This window comes from Mirounga angustirostris, unplaced genomic scaffold (assembly GCF_029215605.1).
Source record: "Mirounga angustirostris isolate CCGP_5_RB_7025 unplaced genomic scaffold, mMirAng1.0.hap1 SCAF_5, whole genome shotgun sequence".
NCBI lineage: Eukaryota > Metazoa > Chordata > Mammalia > Carnivora > Phocidae > Mirounga > Mirounga angustirostris.
The window spans coordinates 172,311,809-172,318,753 of NW_026991713.1; the positions used below are offsets into that span (position 1 = coordinate 172,311,809).

Consider the following 6,945-nt stretch of genomic DNA (forward strand, 5'->3'; position numbering starts at 1 on the left):
CGGTACCCAGGTCCTGTCCACATGCAAGTTAATGAGGGCCCAGAGATTCTCATCACGTTTAAGTTTCAAAACCAGTGAATTTGAGGCCTTTGGTTTTCAGACCTTTTGGTTTGTTCATTTCCTGCCTCAGCAACCCGCGATGCAAATGAAATCTTACCAGGAAGGTATATGAACCCAACAGGGGGCTCTGTCAAGGCCAGGGATGGGGGGTCTGAACCCCTCCCCTCTTTCCCACACAGCCTCTAGGGCTGCTTCAGACAAATGCAATTTCTTTTTTTTTATTTTAATTTTTATTTATTTATTTTTGTGAGAGAGAATCTGCGCATGAGTGGGGGGAGGGGCAGAGGGAAAAGCAGATTCCCTGCTGAGCAAGGAGCCCCATGCGGGGTTCGATGCCGGGATCCCGGGATCATGACCTGAGCCGAAGACAGACGCTTAGCCGACTGAGCTACCCAGGTATCCAGGGACAAATGCAATTTATTCTCTGTCGCCAACACCTTCCCCTTCTCTAACAGCCCCTGGATGGTTCAGATGGTGGCCTGAGGCCTACGGGACTGGACTGGGCAAGGCAGGAGCTGAATTCCTGAAGATTTGGACCCAGGAAGGACAGACTGAAGAGAGTTTTGGGGATGATACTTGGGGTAACGAGGGCGGGCTCTGGAGCCAGACCACCTGGGCCCAGCTCTGCGGGGGACTCATACCGTGTGATGTTGGGCGAGTTACAATCCTTGGTGTGCCTCAGTCTCCTCAGCTGTGAAATGGGTGTGAGGCAGGACTCTGAGACTCTCTTCAAAGGGCAGTACAACAACCCCCCACCCAATGTCACCTTATGGAATGTTTAGTTCTGCTCTGATGTTCCTGCCCCCAAGCGGCCCCTCCGCGTTGGACTTACAATCAATGTTCAATTAGAGTTTATTAAATGAGCAACAAGAGAAGTGGAGTGGGGTCAGATAGTTTCTAGGACATTTACTGGCGACACAAACTTCCATTCTGTGGAGTAACTGGAAAAGGTGCGAGGAACCAGGCTTTCCCTGCACTGTGGGCTCAGGACCGTTACAAGGATGCAAGAAGCAGTAACCCTTTCATTGTTTGGCGAGCACTTGTCCATGATCCCATGTGGTTCTTTGAACTTGTATTACTCTTTCGATCTTATAGATGAAGATCCTGGAGCACAGAGATGTGCCAAGCACAGCCACTCCCAGAAATGTACTTAAAGAAATGGGCAAATAATGATTGAGACAATTTTGTGGCAGAGAATAAAAGATTACATGCAGTCAAGCTTCCTTATTTGTGGATGCCATCTTTAGGAGTTCATCTCACTAAAATTGATTTGTAATCCCAACGTCCATGCTCATGGTGCTTTTACTGACATCTGTGGATATTCGCATATTGGTGAAAATGTTATTTGCCCAATGCACCTGTTCCCTGTGAAGGTCGAGCAAGGCTGTACATTGCCTTCTTGTTTCAGCTCTCGTACAGAGATCCCTGGGGGCTGGAGACCGTGGGGGCTGATCAGCATAGTACAAACTCCAGCCCTGGGACCAATTGCATGGGTTTGAATCCCAAGTCTGGCACCTGCTAATGGGACAGCCCCAGGCAAGCCACTTAACACTTCTGGACTTCATTTCATCCTTTTTTTAAAAAAAAAAAAAATCATTTATTTATTTTAGAGAGAGAGAGAGAGAGTGGGGAGAAGGGGCAGAAGGAGAGTGAGAGAGTCTTAAGCAGACTCTGCACTGAGCATGGAGCCCAACATGGGGCTCAATCTCACCACCCTGAGATCACAACCTGAGCTGAAACCAAGAATCAGTCGCCCAACCTACTGCACCACCAGGACATCCCTCATTTCATCTTTTTTTAAAATAAAAAAATAGAAACTATTGGGGCACCTGGGTGGCTGAGTCAGTTAAATATCTGCCTTTGGCTCAGGTCATGATCTCAGGGCCCTGGGATTGAGCCCCACATCAGGCTCCCTGCTTAGTGGTGAGTTTGCTTCTCCCTCTCTTTCTGCCCCCCCACCCTGTTCATGCTCTCTCTCTCTCTCAAATAAATTCTCAATAAATAAATAAAATCTTTAAAGAAATAATAGAACCTTCCAAATTGATCACCAGTCACTAAAACATAAATGGACTTAAACTCTTTAGTTAAAAGACAAAGAGTCTCAAAGAACATTAGAATAGCATATATATAATGAATTGGATTCTATTTATAAGGGATACACAAAAAAAGCATAAGGACATGGAAAGATTGAAAAATCAAAGGATAGAAAGTTATGTTCTAGGAAAATGAAAAAAATGGGATAGCTATATTAATATCAGAAAAAAACAGACTTTAATTCAGGCCAAAAGCATTACCAGAGATTAAGAGGGTGAATGAGAAATAAAAGAGTTAATTCAACAGGAAGATAGACAATTCGCATCTTTTAGACATTAATCACATAGCCTAAAATGTTTAAAGCAAGAATTGACAGATATAAAAGGAAATACGAAAGTCCAATATTAGAATGGGACAGTTAGACTTACTGCTTACAATAATAAATCAAGTGGATAAAAATAAGAAAGTACTTAGAAGATTTAATAGTAGATATCACAAACTCAATCAAGCGGATATACAGAGAACATTGTACCCAGGAACAGGCAAATATTTTTTTTTTCAAGGGCACACAAACATTTATGAAAAATGATCACGTTCGTTCCTAAAGCTAGCCTCACCTTTCAAAGGATGTGTATCGGAAGACTATATTTTAGGGCCACAGCAAATTAATTTAGAAATCAATGATAAATAAATAATTGAAAAGACCGTATATATTTGGAAATTTAAACAGAAAAACTTCTCAATCCCCAAGTCAATAAAAAAAAAAATCCATATTCACCAGATAGAATACCATTGAGAATAAAACAAATACAGCTACACACACCAATGTAAATGAACCTCCAAACAATATTTAGCAAAAGAAGAAAGTCACAGAGGAATGTATGCAGTTTGCGTCCATTTATCTTAAGGTCACAGACAAGCAAATGAAACAATGTATCATTTAGGGATACAAATGTGGGTGGTTTAAAGGAAAAGCAAGGGAATAATTAACCTGAAATTTGGAATAATATATTTCACAATAAGCATCGTTTTACAAAGAGCCTCAGATGTGGAACCTCTTCTTCATCTGGCCGGAAGGGTGGCCCAGCTCACGGGCATAAAGAGCTGCTTTCTGAAAAGATGCATCAGGACAGGCACCAAACTTGGCTTAGTTCATTAGTGGGGAAAAAAAAAAAATCGGTCCTGTTGAATTTGGTCTTTTTTTTCCCCAGATGGTATTCATTTCAGGAGACAGCCTGAGCATCATCACTGTCTCTCATTTGCTGAAACAAATTCCTCACAAATAAAGGCATGTTTCCATCTTGAGCTGCTGTTCTATCAGCTGCTATGGTACCATCTCCTTTCTTGCCTTGGGCCCCGTTTCGCTCTCCCCTCCCTCCCCTTGCTCTTCTTCTTTTTGTCCTTTTTGTAGAGTTTCAGTGCTGGTGGGAATGCTCATCCCATGCAGGAGTCCTGGGTGGAGGTGCGGTCTCTGCTTGCTTACACACCTCCCTTGACAGGGAACTCACTCCTCCAAGTGGACTTATCTGAACTCAAGTCCGACTGCCTTTGGCATCCACCCATTGCCAACGGCTCCAGCCACGGGGGTCCCCGACCACAGACAGTCTACCTCTCTTCCTTGGATGTGCTCTTTGCCACCAGCAGCCCTGTCCTCCCTCCTCCCATGCCAAGTCTTCTTCCGGGCAAATGTATTTAGTTTCTCCCTTCATTCCCTCCATCACTGCTGACCTGTCTGAAAAGCAAACCCGCTCCCTCCTATGCACATGCCAGTGTGGGACGTTATGAGGCCTGGGGAGTGTTGCTCACGGGCTTCTGTCAGAATTGGAGTGGGTGTGGACGTGAGGCGAGAGGGACCAGCAGGTGGGCAGGGAGATGAGCTGGGGCAGTGGACCAAGTTCAGAGCCCGGTCTCCCTGGCCTGCAGCAGCAGGCTCTGAGGACCCCTGGAGGCCCAGTTCAAGTACCCCCAGCACCTGGCATGCAGTGAAGACATCGCCCCCCCCCCCTCAGGCTTTCTCTCGTGCCACAAGCCTGGTGGTCTGTGTGCCTGGTGGGTCACATATGCCACACCCAGCCGGCGCTTCCTGTCTGCACTCAGCCACTTCCCCCCACCGTCACAACCTGAGTCTTATCAGCAGCTAGAACTTGACCTCTAAAATTAAAAAAATATATATATATATATTTATACAGAAAGATAGTAATCAGATTAATGAATGCACGTGGATTAAAGAAAAGCATCACACAGAAAGGCTTAGAAGAGGAAAAGCAGTGGCGCCCTGACCCTCCCCCACCCCCCGCCCAGCCGCCACTCCTCAGTTACCCTGTACCTGCGACTATTTTGTCTTCACTTCCACCTGGAGATTACCTTCCCATCTCTAAGAACAAGCTCATAACCACTTGCATCGTCATCATTTTGGGTTGTAGGCAATAGAAACCAATTCTGGGTAATTTAGGTAGAAAGAACACTTATTAGAAGCATATTGGGAGGTCCATAAAATCAATAGGAGGCTGGAGATCCCGGGGGGTGGAGGGACCCCCCAGTTCACGCCTTAGCATTGGCCTGATGAAGACCCCCACTGGACCCCGGATGCTACAGCCTATAGGTCCAGCACCCCCAATGTTGGACCCTGCTCTGTGCTCCCTGCCCCTTCTAGAAGCTGAGGGAGCCCCCCCATTGCCCCCCACCCCCACCCTCGGCCTCCCAGAACGGAATCTGTGAGGCGTCTGCTTCTCCATCCCATGGCTTTTGAATCTCACTTCAACCGAATGCATCTGACTGGCTGAGCAAAGCCGGGGCCGAACCTGACCCTGGCCGTGAGGGAGGCTGGGAAAGAGGATTTGGCATTCTAGAACTTTCCTTCATTGTCCCCTTGGGCTGGAACCACTGTTGCCCTATAATCCATTTCTTCCTCTTTCTTGGTTTACTTACTTCTTTTCCTCTTGGTGGGAGAAACGGGGTGAGGAGGGAGAGTGGGGTAAGTGATAAGCTAGCCGAGACCTCGCATGCCCAATAAAAAATGATCCGTTCCTCTGGTTTGATTGCTGGTTTGATTGGGTCTAGAATTTTACGTTAAAAATCATTTCCTCTCAGAAGGTGTAAGGCGTTGCTCCATTATCTTCTGGTAGATGGGGCTGTGAACGACAGTTCCGTGGCTGGCTGCTTCATAGTTTCTCTGTAGGTGACTCGTTTCTGCCTCTGCCCCTCAGAAATGTTAAGGACCATCTGTTGACCATGGTGTGCCTACTGAGGCATCACTATGGTGTGTCTACATATCTTTGCTTTAGAACCATTCACTGTGTTGGATGCTCAGCCATGTCCAATCTGAAGCTTCATGGACTTTCTGTTCTGGAAACTTCTCTTTGGTAGGTCTTTGATAATTTATTCCCTCCGTATTCTGTGTTCTCCTTCTGGAATTCCCAATATTAGCCACAGACTTTCCTTAATTGACCCCCTTCATTTAATCTTTCCTTTTCTCTTCTTTCTCTCTTTTTCCCTTCTTTCTCCTGCAACTTTAATCAGTAACTTTTATTATATTTTTGAAATTCTAGCAAACACATTTTAAGTTTCCTACAGTTCTTTTTTTGTTTCCCTATTGAATCCCCTGGGGCTTTTAATTGGCGTTTTTGTTAAGATGATCCTCTAACCCCTGAATTAGGTCTGCTTCCTCGGAGAGCTTTTATTTCAGGGTAAATTTTATATAACACATGTAAAGTTAAAAGCCAGAACTAGTTGGATTTTTCAAACCCTGAAAAGCCCCACGTTTCTGGATTCTCCCAACATCTCATTCACGGGTTCAGGGCAACTCCGCAATCTTCCGCTGGATGCCCCCAAGGTCAGCCTGGGTGTTAACCTACAGCCAGCAGAAAGAGGAAGAGCACAGAGAACTGCATGGGGGTGATTTGAAGTGTGCACATCACCTCCCGTCACCTGGGTTGACCAGAACTCCGTCAGAAGACTGCGCCTAATTGCAAGGAACACTGGAAAACTTAGTCGTGTGCCTCGAAAGACAAGGAAGTGGCTTTGGTGAACACCAGCAACCTCTGTGATGTCTACTGTCACCACCAAAGTCCAAACACTGTCCTCTCCTCCTGCCTTCGGCCACATCCCTCCAGCTCCCTCCCCACGTTGTAGCCAGAGTCATCTTTTAAGAATGCAAATCTGGCCACTTGGGCTCCAGCTTCAAGATCTCTGTGATTGTTTCTCCTACCACGGTCTGGTCTGTCTCCAGGGCTCTGCTCCTTAGAACCCACCAGCCACCCAGTCCACCTCCCTGTCACTGTGCATGCTCCTTCCCACAGGACTGAGCCCAGGGCTGATACGGAAGGTGCCGGTGTTTTTCTCTTTCTTCTCTTTTGGGCCAGGTTCTGCTCATCTTCCTATCCTCTGAGGAGGCATTGCTTCTTGCAGAAAGCCCCCTCTGACCCCATAAAGGGATGTTGCCCCTCCTGTGTGGCCACAAGCATGCTGTACTCACACAGGGCAATGATCCAGGGCTGCACGCATGCTGAAGCCTGGCCATGCTCTGTGCTGTGCCCGGCATACACCAGGTGCCCAATGAAGGTTTGTTGAGTGACTGAATGAACACAATTCCTGAGCTGAGCTGCAGGGTTTGAAGGCTGAGGAAGGGCATGCATGGATGCTGGGGATGTTGGGGGTGCTGGGGGAGGGGACAGCCGCCTGAAGCATCCCCTGTTCTGGCTTGTATGGAGATCACCAAGTCATTCAGCCACTTCCTTCTAGAGGCCTCCCACCTCCCTACCCCTCTGCCTGCCTTCTGCTTAGACCTGGATCTGACCTGCCTGAATATCTGGAGGGGGTGGCCCAGTGCCTGGATAGACAGGAGAGCTCCTA

At 46.9% G+C, this 6,945-nt stretch overlaps 1 long non-coding RNA gene across 1 annotated transcript in view; it reads left to right on the forward strand.

The window, feature by feature from the left end:
• Window positions 1-1,398, forward strand: part of LOC135364586 (uncharacterized) — a 46,524-nt gene extending 45,126 nt beyond the window's left edge. Inside the window, exon 4 of the long non-coding RNA XR_010412006.1 lies at window positions 516-1,398. This is a non-coding gene — a long non-coding RNA (uncharacterized LOC135364586). The remainder of the gene's footprint in view (window positions 1-515) is intronic.
• Window positions 1,399-6,945: the final 5,547 nt, after the last annotated feature.